Genomic DNA, 14,799 nt, shown 5'->3' with positions numbered 1-14,799 from the left:
AACCCAAGTGGACATTAAGTGTCAGCTGGACTTGAGAGATTGAAAATGATGAATTAAAGTATATGTACATTTTAATGAATTTGTCAAATTTGTGACAATTTTTGATCATTTTATTTTCCTAATCGTAATAGTCTCAGAAACAAACACCTATAATATAGATATTTATAATTTCGGTGCTTATAAAAGTTGGGAAGAACCGGGCCAACCTGCATGGTTGTCATTGACAAGGGCTTGGATCTCAAGAGATTGTCTTCTGAGTATCATTTTCATGTAAAAACAATACTGTGAAGAGTATACATACTCTACAGCAATTATCCCTCTTCCGACATTGAATAGTTAGCTTAATTCTCTTATTAGTCAGAAAGTATGTAAGCTAGGTCATGGATTTTTCTAGGTACAAGAGGTCAAGAACTAAAATTTCTAATAAAGTAATCTGCCTGTTGCCTAGAATTAATTCATTACTACTTTATAGTGAATTGTTACCTCCGCTGTTTATGATGGGCACATCTGAAAACTGCCTATTCGGTATGTGACTCTTGAAGAGCATCCTTCAAATTTAAGATGTCCCGCTGATTAACCTTGCTGTTCCCAGATAAAGGAGAGAAGAGAAACGATTGCTTTTGTACTCAAATATTTCTTTTTCTCTAAAGCACAAATTACAAACTCAGATTTTCCCTTTTCATTAAGCATAGTTAAGTCGTTTAATATTTTAGGCCTCTCTCATGCGTATAAACTGAATGTGACTATCTCATCTCTAGGATTATTTTCTGCTTCTGTACTCTGTGATTTGAGAAATTTCGTAGTAGCTGTATGGCTTTTGAGTACACATAAAAAATTCCAAATTCTCCCAAGCTCAAACCTATATGCCTGGCAAGGACATTCACTTTCTCTTTTTCTAAATGAGAAAATTTAAAAATAGCTTAGAGCTAGAACAAGGCACAGGTCAGTAAATACAAAAAAAAAAAAATGTTTGGAAGAAGTTAATATATTCATTCCTTGTCTCTGGGAGTCTGTCTCCAGTAAGCCTGGGCAGCAGTAAGGTGATTTAATGCTTGTATTAAAGAGGACCCTGAAGTGTTTTTAGTTGCTGATTCTTTTTCTCATTGCTGTAATTACTAAAAGTTAAAATCCAGCTTTTCTTAAAAAAAATGTACTTTTGCCCTTACGCTTATGAATTAAAACAGCATCTTTCACTATCTAATGTTGTGCCATCAATCTCTCCACCCAGGTGAAATGCACACGTCTTAGAAAGTGTGTTCCTGGAGTCTGTAGATTTATCCGTTGAATTAGCTTTGCTCTGTTAGTGCTGGATGGTTTTTCATGTCAAAATGGATTTTGCAAGAATTGTGTTCTCTAGTTTTATCTAAGGAGGCACAGTGGTTTTCGTTTATAGGTTTATTTTTAATACTGACGCTTGGGAGGGACTTTTTCCCCAATTTTCCTCAATTATCCTCAGTGATCCAATAGGATATCTTCCTTTAAATTAGGGAAGGACTGGATCCCGGTAACAGATTGTACATGGCATCTTTATTGTTAATAGGAAGTGTGGTATTCACTAGAGTTAATGATTTCACAACCTTCATTCAATTGTTTTATGTAAATACCTTTGATTGAAAAGTCAGCTGGTACCTTGGGAATCTGTGTCTCATATGGCTACACAGATGCTGAGCACACCCAGGCAGCAAAAGATAAGTGTGTCCCGGGGGTTATTGCTTAGTCTCTTTGTCTTATTTTCCATTATAGCAGGAGGGAGCTGCTTTGCCCCGACTCTGCAAAGCCCTCGACCAATTTGCGAGGGGAGACTCCCAATATAATTTAAAATTCCAGGCTTCTTCCGTAACTATGGTGGCTGTCTTCTGCTTCATTTTTATGTGAAGGGCTGTCCGCTGACTAGGTTTTGTCGTTTCAGTTGTTCACGAAACTATAATTTTCTCTGAGAGTGAGTTCACCTTCTAATCAAATGGGTGAAATCCTCTGAGTGTTTGCTTTAACTTCTAATACATTTTGATTAGCCTCCCTTTGACAAGGAAAAAAACGGCCCCGGAGATAAGCTGCCCTATCAGTTCATCAGTTTCATTAGTCTGTCAGCATATGCTGATTATCCTATCAAGTTTATCAACAGCCTTGAATGTGTTTTCTCATTCTCACATTTGCATATTATTGGTGCCCTTTAGGGACCAGTGATGGATTATAGTGTCTGACTAGATGTCGCCTGCAAGTACTCATTTTTCTCAAAGCTCATTCATTTACCCCTTCACGATCACGCCCCCCCAAGCACTAGCATGTATATATGCAAACGTTTTTTTCAAGCCTTTTTTCCCCTTTAGTAGGAAGTTAGGAGGAATGAAGGAATATGTGTGAAAAAATACAATTGTATTTGAATATGATTAGTTTAATAATTTAATTCATTGCAATGACTTAAAAAACAAAGCTCTAGTCCTTTGCACCTGCCTTTCCTTTGAACATTTTATGAAAAAATCATATTACTCTGTGCTTTCTGACAATAGTCGACTTATCTTAAACATCAAATTAGTCTATTGTCCCCCTTTGTGGATTAATAAAAAATAACAAGATGAATTAATTTGCTTGCCTACTTAGATGTTTCTATATTTTATCATAAGACTATTGGTTTTCATTGTGGCGGTTTGTAAGGAAACTTAAAAAACTGTTTAAAAATATGTTCTCATTATTCTCATTGATTTCATAGGATCAGGATGAGTGAGCAATACTTGAGGCGTCTCATTCCATCTAAAGTTAAATAAATGACAAAGCTATATGAATATTTAAAAAGCTACTAAATAGTATTTTATAACTGCTATGTAATACAAATGAAAGTTTCACCTAGGTAGCAGTTATAACTAGCACGTTATGAGCATACCTGAAATAGCAAGAGACCACTAATAGAATAATGGTTAACATTGCTCCTAGCCAGTTGTGTGACCTCATGCCTGTGGGCCCCAGGTTCCTCTTGATAGAATGGACTGGATTAAGTGGAGATTCAGGAGAGTGTGCAGCAGCCAGCCCAGGTTCACATTATGGCCTTGACACTTACTGTCTGAGCAAGCTGGGCAAACCGCTTACCTCATGCCTCAGTTTCCCCATCCATAAGGTGTCTGTCATGGTAGCGTCAATTTGAAGATTGATCGAGATGATGAAGGTAAAAGCTCATGGGACTAAATTCCTAACCTAGAAAATGTTGCATAATATTACTTTCCATTGTAGTCATGGTCATTTGGGAGGGCTTTCAACTCCAGAAGTCACTGAATGCGTTCTCTTGACAGTTCTTTTCATATTTACCAGTGCAAGTATGATTTCTCTATAGATAGGATTTTTGACCTAGTGATGGCCTTGTAGGTAGTGACCTTCCACAGGGACTCTGTTTATTTACTTCTGTCCTGTCTAGAATTGCTGTCTTTTTCTTGCAAAGTCCATTTCCTCTGTCTCTCAACAACCACAGTCAAACTCCTTCTTTTATCGTCAACTATGTTAAGCAGAATTGAAACAGCCTACTCAGTTAATGCCCAATTAACTTAATTTCATTAGTAGAATATTCCCTCTCCATTGAAATTGTTATATTTAGGTCAGCGTTTCTTCTCCTTTTCTTGCCATGACATTTTTCCCCCAGATGTAGTCGTAATTATTCTTTGTTCTGACACCCACTGTAGGCCTTTATTGAATCTTAATTTCTCTTTTTGTCTTCATAAGTTGCAAGTGATTTTTAGACTCATAGAATGTTAGAGATGGAGGATTTATATCTTTAAAATCCTCCTAACATTATCTTTTATATTACAAGCTAAAATTAACACCAAGAGTTAGGCTGATCTGTTTTGGATTACACAGCTTGTGTTAGAACCAGAAATGTGGTTTCCTGAGTTAAATGCAAATGCTTTTTCTATTTAGCCCTTCTGTGTTGCCCAAACTGGCACATTCTTTACTGTCAATATAGCATATCTTTACCCATGTAAAAACCAGCAGTAGCTATATCTGTGTAGATAAAGATGTATAGATATATAGGTATAGGTATCCTTCCTTATCGAAATATATAGTAAACACCTCTTCATCTTAAAAGAATAAAATATCTACAGAACTGTAGTGTCATCACAGATACATGAAATATGCAAAATATTAATTTTTTTTTAATTTAGGATAATCTTTAACCAGCCTATTTTTTTCTTCTTTCTCTGTAAATGTTTATTTTTCTTTTTATGTATATATAAGCTTTGCTTTTAAATAATTCCAAGAATCCATGAGAAAGCAAATTAGACTGTAATTTTCAATGTTATCAGTTTGAGCCCTTCCAATCCCCAAGGTCATTTTAGGTCTATTTGCTATTTAAAATAAAATCATTTGGTTTTCTCAATGCAAAGTAATTGTTAGGTTTAATTATACAAGCAATTTAGGCCATTTCATCTTGGTAATATATCTTGAGAACAAAAGGACATGATGTATTCATGAAGTAATTGAGTCTAGAGTTATTGCATTTTGTTGCAGTCTGCAAACACTCTGTTTAGAATAGCCTCTGTATGCAAAAGGAAAATTATTTTTTGGTCACACAACTTGGGTGGTGGGTATAGAGGTAATGGTGGGATGAAATGGAAATAGTCCATATGGTTTCAGCTCTTCTAGAGGCTTTCTAGATGATTTCACCCTTGGTTCTAGAGCTCTTAATATCGTTCTTTAATAAGTCAATGTCTGTCAATGAAATGGATAATTGTATTACTCCAGCCTCAAGAATATTTTGTTTATAGCTCTGTAGGCTGTGTTGTGTTGACTGGACCAAACCAACCAAAATTAACAACAACAAAAAAAACTCAAGCTTTTTTTCCCCCAATGTGACACTAGTATCAAAATTTGCATATGTATTCATAGGTTTTTGTTCTTTAAGAAAATGTCTACGTTGGGTAATATGCTTTTATCTTAGGGAGAGATTACGTTCTCCTTGCAGGGAGATTCCATAATGACCATTACTATTTATTACCTTTTTTGCTTTTGTTTGGATCTAACCATTTTCATTCTCTTATTTTTGATGATTCTTAGATTTTTTTTTTTTTACACACATTCCTGTTACTAATAAAATCCAAGATTATTATTGGAAAATATGTTTTCCTTCATCAGCCCTGCAACTAACAGGTCTTTTACTTACATAGGTTTAAAATTGAAAAGATGCATTCTCTCATAAAAGAGAAGAAATCGTTTGACTTAATTTTTAGTTTTATGAAAACAGATCTTTAATTATGAGAGGTTTTTCCAATGTCATTGAGCTCGTTAGGGAGAATGACAAAAGAACCAATGAATAGGAAACACAGTGAATTTATTAGCGTCATTTTAGGATAAAATGAATTATTAGAGCAGTTGTTTTTACAGTTTGTAGTTTTGAGAAAGAAACTTGTGGAATGAAAAAGTTATGTCAGAAATGGCTACCAATGATCTTTAGATTCCTTACTCTTATTTAGGTAAGAACTGGCAAAGAAGATGGCAAATGCACATCCTGAAAACATAATGTAAAAATTTCCACTTGTAAATTTATCCTAACTCTGCTTAAAGGGTGTACATTCTGTGCTGAGTTCAGCTAGCAGATTGGCTGTAAGAGAAGTCTGTTTTTCCCTTGGCTTTCTGTATGGCTGGTTTTTTAGCGGACTCATTTCTTTTTGTTGAATTACTCTTGTGGATATACTTGCATGTGTGTGTGTGTTTACCTCACGTTGTCCCAGAAGATATTTAGAATAGAAATATTCAGAGTAAATTTTTAACAGGACACTTCACATGCTTCATCTTTTCTTCTATGACTGGTGGTTTTTAAGTGGATTGCTCAAGGCATTTAGCATGCCGACTGTGAAAAAGATGGTTTTTAAGTGTGTGAGATTTGAACTTCACATCTTTCAAGTGTGGAAGCATTAACACTCTGGTAGTGTTAAGCTTTTTATACCGCCTGCTTCCCCTATTTTGAGTTCTGGTGATTTTTCTATGATTGCTTCCATTGGCACTCTTGAAAATCAGCAGTTCAGCCCTTCAAATACGATGACTGTATAACTGGATCAACCACTGATCTGTGTACCTCCAGAAAGAAGATTAACTTCTAATTTTTAAGATAAATCTATTGTCCTTTCATTTTTCCATTGTCAGAAAGGTCACGACAGGGAGAAAGGATAAGATAGTGCCAAGAGATTTTAGAAATTCACTTTGTAAGATGTGGAGCCAATAAGATAAGGAAATCATGTGGGTTTGGCTGTGTACATCCAAAGAGAAAACTATATAAAATGTTTATGTAACATTTGCACCCAAAATTTCATTTCTCAGTATAAAACTGCAGTGGTTTATGTTTGTTTGTTTTTTTTTTTTCTTTTTACCACTCACGTTTGATGTACATTCTCCATTATGTCCTATGGTTACAGACATTAATTTGCTAGGCATTAGTCTATACACTACAAAGGCCAGCCTCCAGTTCAGCTGCATGAAATAGGTAATATATTTTGTTTAAAGTTTCAATTAAAGCCTGGGCCAGAAGATATATGGTCCCTGTGGGGAGTTTGAACACTTTCATGCCAATTCTAGGGTTGCTTAAGGATCATGCTTAGGTCTCGATGTCACTTGCTTTCCTGGAAATATGATATGGGACAGTTGATTATATTTCATTACTATTAAAACCACATGAGCCCACCTGTTACATTAACTCATACTTTTGCCAGTTTAGTGGTAAAGGAAAAGATTGAAGCTTAAAAACTTTATTTTTAAGTTGAGTTACAAGGAAGCGAATATACTCAGATTAATACCTAATTATATCCTTATTCTCTGATTCCCAAATAGTTTCAACATGTTCTGCTTGAAAAAAATGTTTTCTGAGGCTTCCGTAGAAATAAATGAGGAACAAAATGTACATTTTACTCCTGTAGTGGACACTATCCATGGGGGGAATCTTCGACTCAATAGTAAATATAGGTTGGATTAGTCTTAGAAAATTTAAGTGATGTGACTTTATACTCAAAAAATTAAGTTTCAAAATCTAGAATTCTTAACTGATGCCAACTTTGACAACATTGAGAGGAAACGGACAAGATCACGAGGAAGAAGAAAATCTTCTATGAAGGATATAATTTTCTGTTTTTCCTAACAGGTAGGGAAAGATTTTCTACATGAAAATTTCATTTAACTCCTTGATGAACTGTTCCTTAGCTGTGATTTTATTTACACTGATAGAAGCAATTGTCATATCCAAATTTAGTACAGCATTAAAATAGAACATGCAGAGTGCTCCAGATTGCAAGTCTTTTTTTTTTTGCCAACATATAAATTATGAGCCTGAGGTTTTATGAGCTGTTGTAGAAACTTATTCATTAAAAATAGGATAATTTTTTTAAATTTCTGATTTATCTTACTGATTAACGTTAATATAAACATTTAGAGTGTAAAATAAATTATTCAGGAGTTCCTGTTGTGGCTCAGTGGTTAACGAATCCGACTAGGAACCATGAGGTTGCGGGTTCGATCCCTGCCCTTGCTCAGCGGGTTAAGGATCTAGCGTTGCCGTGAGCTGTGGTGTAGGTTGCAGATGCGGCTCGGATCCCGTGTTGCTGTGGCTCTGGCGTCGGCCGGTGGCTACAGCTCCGATTCAACCCCTAGTCTGGGAACCTCCGTATGCCGTGGGAACGGCCCAAGAAATGGCAAAAAGACAAAAATAAATTAATAAATTATTCATTGTATATTATAAAGACATATTGCTCAATCCAGGAATTCATATGAAGTGTATTCCTAAGACAATGTATAGAAAACACAAAATGCTTTTATTGTACACCTGTGCTGTTTTCCTGCAAATATTTGTATCCTATTTCTCTAAATTCTGTTATCTTCATTCATTCTTTCCAAGCTAGTACATTTACTCATTGTTTTTTCTTTCCTCTAGCGTAAACTTCAGATTTTTCTAGGCACAATTTAGGACTTGCATATTCTTCTAGTATTTCCTAAATATTTCAGGTATATTAAACCATTTTATTTATTACATTCTAGTTCTTTGAGGACAGTACGGTATTTTAGGAGAAAATCATCACCTCCAACACACACACACACACACACACACACACACACACACACACAGTCTCACTTTCTCTTCTTTGGAAAATTCAGAATCTTATGGGGTTGGCTCCAACATTTGTTGATTGATTATTTTTAATGATTCATTTCCTTGAAAACATAAAGGAAATTGATTATCCTGGAGACTTTTAGGATCTCTAGTTGCAAGCAGAGAATATTGACACAGGCTCCTGGCTGTTTTCCAAGTTCAATTTTGATGGTACATCAATATCGCCAGTATATAATAGTAGATATTAGGAATCTTTTTAACTTTCACTGAAATTTAACTGCTTTTTTCAAGATTAGTGTTTTTACTTAATGAAACACATATTCAGTTTTTTATTTTTCCTCTGCATTTCTTCTCTCTGCTTTAAAACTCCCTTTCTGGCTTCAAGTTTGATGCTCTAGGGCTTGCTGTAGTGTTACATACTGAACCTTTCCACAACTCTCCATGTAAAATTAGGATTATATTTCATTTATTACCAGTCACTCTACCCCAAAGGAAGGAGTTAAAATTGTTAGGTCTGTTGTCAGATACTAAGGAGCTGCTTTAATTTCTGTAATCATTTTAGTCTTCTCTTTGTCTTTTCCTGCTTCCTACAGTAGGTCTTAAGTATTTCCAATAATAACTAATGTGTCTAAGGCAATTGGCCTGTGTTTTTTTCTTGTGGTTTTTAGGGCCGCACTCATGGCATATGGAGGTTCCCAGGCTAAGAGTCGAATCTGAGCTACAGCGGCCAACCTACATCACAGCAATGCGGGATCCAAGCCGCGCCTGCAGCCTACACCACAGCTCACGGCAATGCTGGATCCTCAGCCCACTGAGCAAGAACAGGGATCAAACCCACAGCCTTATGGTTCCTAGTCAGATTTGTTTCCACTGTGCCACGATGGAAACTCATGGACTGTGTTAATTTTATAAGGATAAGATAAAGCTGAGGAAAGATTAGGATGGAAATACGGACGAATTACCAAATTTGACAGCCAATAGTTATAGAAAGTTTATGACATAAATAAAGAAATAAAGCTGACTCCCTAATGTTTCTGTGTTAAAGCTAACACTGTGTAAAAAGTGAGAATGAAAGAAGTTAAATTCTTGACATAATAGGATCTTGATGTTATGTGGTTCTTTTCTATAGATGCTGGAGGAGTTCCAGTCATGGCTCAGTGGTTAACGAATCTGAGTAGGAACCATGAGGCTGTGGGTTCGATCCCTGGCCTCGCTCGGTGTGTTAAGGATCTGGATTTGCCTTGAGCTGTTGTGTAGGTTGCAGACGTGGCTTGGATCCCATGCATTGCTGTGGCTGTGGTGTAGGCCGGCGGCTATAGCTCCGGTTAGACCCCTAGCCTGGGAACCTCCATATGCTGCAGGTGCAGCCCTAGAAAAGGCAAAATAATAACGATAATAATGTAGAAGCTAGAAAATAGAGTCGCTTGAAAATTTTTCTTCAGTGACATACTTGGTAAAAATGTAACATCTAAATCCAAGTTGATATATAGTGTGGTCAGTTATTGATCAGATATTTATTAAGACTCTTTGGAGCCAGAGGCTTCTGAATTTAGGTTGAAGAACAAATAAAGATATGAAGGGTTTTGTGTCCGGCTGTACATATCTAATAATCTAGTTTAAGATCAGAAGGTCATAGTTGCCGAGGTAGGTTCTATAGGTACGTTACAAAGATGGGGGTGAGTATGAGTTTGAGTAAATGAAAAAATAACTATTAACCTTAAATAGCAAAATTCTATTTTATAAAAATTCCCTTCTTAAGTTGACGTATGGATTATAATTTGATAGCAATAAACATCTCTCAAAACTAAAGTGTTAAAAATTTCGCAGAGTTCCCATCATGGCTCAGTGGTAATGAATCCTACTAGGATCCAAGAGGATACAGGTTTGATCACTGGCTTCCCTCAGTGGGTTAAGAATCTGGTGTTGCCATGACCTGTGGTGTAGGTCACATACTTGACTTGCATCCTGGGTTGCTGTGCTGTGGTGTAGACCGGCAGCTACAGCTCTAATTCGACCCCTGGCCTGGGAACTTCCATATGCTGCTAGTTCAGCCCTAAAAAGCACAAAACAAGACAAAAGAAAAATTTCACAAAATGATTCTAAAATTTATGTGGTAGATTTAACAGGAAAAGAGAGCCAAGAAGGCTTAGAGAATAGTGGGTGAGACTTTCTCTATTTGATATTAAAATATTAGAAGAAGCTACAGCGCTTAGAGCCGTGTTGTCTTGACCTAAGAAACAAAAACCAGATTAGTGTGGCAGAATGGATACCCTAGAAACAGATACAATTTTACTATTTTTTTTTTGTAGCTAATAAATGTGGAATTAAATATTGATGAGGGAAGGGAGTTTTTATAAAAGTTGACCTGTGACAATTGATTAAATATTTGAAAAGAATAAAATTCGATACTTGCCTCACACCATATTGCTAAATGTATTTCATATAGAATAAATAGGTAATTTTAATAATGAAACTATGTAATTCAAAAGAATATATGTCTCTATAACAGAAAAGAATTTTTTTTGCATGAAAGAGTGATAAATCTCCAAAGGAAAAATCAACTTGATTAGCACATATAAAGTTTAAAATATCCTGAAACCAAAAACTATTTTAATTTTTTTTGACTTATCGTAAGGGAAACATGAATGTCTTACTTGAAAAATGGCTTTAAGACCTACAATTAATTGAAAGCCTATTGATGGTTAAAGTTTTGCGAAAAAAATTTGTGAAAATGTATACATTTTTCTTCAAGAATTCCACTGCTACTTATGTGTTCTAAGATAAAAAGAGATTTTTTTAAAAAAGTAATTACAAAAAAGAATGATAGTTGCTCAAATAGCTAAAGTACCTGCATTAAAAATTGAGAGGAAAATTTGAGTATACAAAAAATTGAATATTGACCTTGAATGAGAACATTGAATTTTGGGGAAAATATGATATTTTTATTTAATATAGTAAGACAATAGAAGCAACCTAAATATTTAAAACTAGCAAAACATTTTACTTATAAAGTAATTGATTTTTTTTCAACATGTAAAATAATTTCTGGTAAAACAACACAATTTTAACAATCGCTATCTCTGAGAATGAAATTGATTTGATTTAATGAAAAATTTCAGATTGTCTCTAATGAATAGATGTAATGTTTGTAATTAGGTACCAAATATATAAAGAAATATAATGTTTTGTTTTGTTTTTTGGTCTTTTGTCTTTTTTTTTTAGGGCCGCACCCAAGGCCTATCGAGGTTCCCAGGCTAGGGGTCTAATCAGAGCTATAGCTGCCGGCCTGCACCACAGCCTCAGCAACACCAGATCCAAGCTGTGTCTTCGACCTACACCCCAGCTCATGGCAACGCCGGATCCTTAACCCACTGAGTGAGGCCAGGGATTGAACCCGCAACCTCATGGTTCCTAGTCAGGTTTGTTTCCTCTGTGCCGTGATGGGAACTCCTCAATATAATGTTTTTTAAAGGAATAATCAGGACTTAATCTAGATTTAGTCAATCTTGAATTGAGTCATCTAGAAAATCCATGTATATGACAGTTCCTTTTTAAACTAAGATGTGACTGATTTGACTGTGTGAATCACTGAACAGTGGTGAATCTCTAAATGATTACATAATTTAAGAGATTCAGGAGTTATTTACTCTTAGCCCCTCATAGTGTACATGATAAAGCTAAGGCCCTGTCAAGTAACAGACTTGTCTGTAGCCACACAACTATTTAATGGAAAAGTAAGAATTAGAAACCCAACCATCCAATTACTGCTTTGGTGTATAATTTCTAATTCAGTGCTATATCATAATTATAAATTTTCAAAAGATAGTTGAGACAAACCAAATTAATCAGTTAATTAAGATGCATGTATTTCTTTTTAAAATTTTGTGACAAGATTAGTTCCTAAGGAGAGAATTAAAAGTAATATATGAAACAGAAATAATCATAGCAAGGATGGGGAAAGTGCTCATTAAAGGAAAAATGACCAGCACAGAAAAACACTAGGTGTAAAAACCAACCAAACAAGCCTGATATCTTAAATGAAAAGTAAGCAGTTCTTAAAAGTGGAAAGATTCCCTTAGAGACCCGCCAGTTCGTCCAAGTTGGAGATCTGAGAAATTAGGCAGATTACCATAGAACGCCTGACCTTCAGGCGAAGCGTCCTCAGGTGCACAGCCTGTATGAGGCCTTTTATAAAGGCCTTTTATAAAGACACGGGGTTTTTCTCCCCCGTGTGCCGGCGTCACAGTATTTTACTAACATCTGAAACTTTTGTAACTCCTCAGTTTATAGTTAAGTATGTGTAATTCAATGACGTTCACACCTTTTTCACTAATGTTTCATTGTTCACTGTGATTTTGCTCATAGACCCTTAATATCTGTTTCGTATTTACTTGATGTTTCTCTTCATTCTGAAACATGCTATCTATGACATCACATTTTTAAACACACATCAAGTAAAATTTACAATACTAAAATTTTAAAAAGTCTTTGTGTTATTTTAGCACATCTAAAGATCAAACTTTGGAAAATACTGAGAGATAATATTTCTTTGTCACAAGATTGTGAGAACCATGAAGGCAGGAGTTAATGATATCTCGTTAATCTGTAGGTTGACCACCATATGCATTGTCCATGTTAGCTAACCTGAATTAATATGCAAAGTGTGTACTGAAGAATTAAAAGAAGACAGATTTAACAATTACTGTAAAAGTTGAGTTAGGGGTGATTCCTTTTGGTAAATTGGGTCAATTTTTTTTTTTAAGTAGAGAATTTGGAATTTGGAGAAATTGCATGAAGCTGGTCAAAAGACACAAACTTCCGGTTATAAGATAAATACTAGCCATGTAAGCTACAACATGATAACTGTGTTTAACACTGCTGTGTGATATACCTTCTTAGAGAGTAGATCCTTCAAGGTCTCAAAACAGGGAGAAAAATTGTTATTTTGTTTCTATGCGACATGATGGATGTTAACTCTCCTGACTGTGGTAGTCATTGCACAATACGTATAAGTCAAGTCTTTATGCTGTACCTCTTAAACTTTTGCAGTGCTGTTATGTCACTTCTAACTAAATAAAACTGAAAACAATAGAGAATCTGACCTTCATCTTAACATAGAAATATATTATTTTGAGCAAGGGTGGAAGAAACAAAAGGTAACACTCGTAGATACGGGCAATACGTCGCACTGCATGCTCTATTCTTTATCTGTAAGCTGGAGCTGTCCAGTAACTTGAAACATGAGAATCAGTGCGATAAGGACTCTGAAGTCATCAATAATCCAGCCTTCTTTCCTTTAAGGAGTTAGCCTTTGCCTGGGTTATTTAGACTCACGGCTTTTTAAGGAAGAAGAGTGACTTTATTTGTTCTACATCTGAAACTGGTTTGTAGTTGCCTGAAGCCGACCTGGAGACATTCAAATCCCTTTTGTCTGTGAGTGAATCGGAAATAAATCTGGGTGACGAGCCTGATCACGACATCATCACACAGCAAATCTTGGAATTCTTACGAAAGCGCTTCTATTATGTCATGTTTTTTTGTAGGATGAGAAGGAAAAATAGTCATCATTGTTTCTTTCCTCTTGGGTACAATAAATATTTTTTGCTCTTCTTGTGAGCGAGGAAGAATTACAGTACCGGAGAAGATGACCTAACCCTCTTCCCTCTACCCTGTCCCCAGTCAGGTATCCCCATTCCCTTCAATAATGAGTTTACTGAGCTTTCTTTTCCTGGGGCCATTTCCTTTATGGAGTTTTTATGATTTTAATATTTTAATCAAGCTTGAAGGGTTACTTGTATATCATTCTCGCCTAATACTGAATCCACTGATGGCATTTTATTTTACCCTTCCTCTAATTATTTTTTATAGTATTTGGACGGAATGGGATAGTAAAAAGAAAGAAAACTCTAATCTGAGTTCAGAATCTGTCATTTGCCTTTTTTTTTTTTGGTTTTTGTTTTTTTATCTTTATCTTTTTTAGGGCCACACCCGCAGCATATGGAGGTTCCCAGGCTAGGGGTCACATCTGAGCTGTCGCTGCCAGCCTACATCACAACCACAGCAAGGCCAGATCCAAGATGTGTCTGTGACCTACACCACAGCTCTTGGCAACACCGGATCCTTAAACCCACTGATCAAGGCCAGGGATTGAACCTGTGACCTCATGGATGCTAGTCTGATTCATTTCCGCTGAGCCATGACAAGAACTCCCATTTGCCATTTTTTGAACACTGAACAAGTTGGTTAAGCTGAGTGACCCACAGTCACTTCATTTGTAAAAACAGACCAATACTAATTACAATGTAGAGATAATGTAAAAGTATAAAGATAATATATTTAATACTTTAGTAGGTATTCAATAAGTAGTGGACTCTGTATGGTAGGCAACTTGATGCAGTGGCAAAAACATAGGCTTTTGAGCCACTTAAACCTGTTAGGCTAGGATTATTTTTTTTTATTATTATTATTTTTTCCACTCTACAGCACAGGGACCAAGTTACACATACATGTATACATAATTTTTCCTCCTATTTTCATGTTGCAGTGTAAATATCTAGACATTGCTCTCAGTGCTACATAGCCCGATCTCATTGCAAATCCATTCCAAGAGCAAGAGTTTGCATCCATTAACCCCAAGCTCCTGAGCCCTCCCACTCCCTCCCCCTCCCCCCGGGCAACCACAAATCTATTCTCTTAAGTCCATGATTTTCTTTTCTGTGGAAAGC

General features: G+C 35.8%; 1 protein-coding gene across 5 annotated transcripts in view; it reads left to right on the top strand.

Moving 5' to 3' along the window:
• Positions 1 to 14,799, top strand: part of TMTC2 (transmembrane O-mannosyltransferase targeting cadherins 2) — a 415,894-nt gene that overhangs the window by 258,502 nt on the left and 142,593 nt on the right. The gene's annotated exons all lie outside the window — the stretch shown is intronic.

Source organism: Phacochoerus africanus, chromosome 7 (genome assembly GCF_016906955.1).
Source record: "Phacochoerus africanus isolate WHEZ1 chromosome 7, ROS_Pafr_v1, whole genome shotgun sequence".
NCBI classification, from domain to species: Eukaryota; Metazoa; Chordata; class Mammalia; order Artiodactyla; family Suidae; genus Phacochoerus; species Phacochoerus africanus.
The sequence above is the reverse complement of the archived record's forward strand: the minus strand, read 5'-3'. Positions and strand labels throughout refer to the sequence as shown.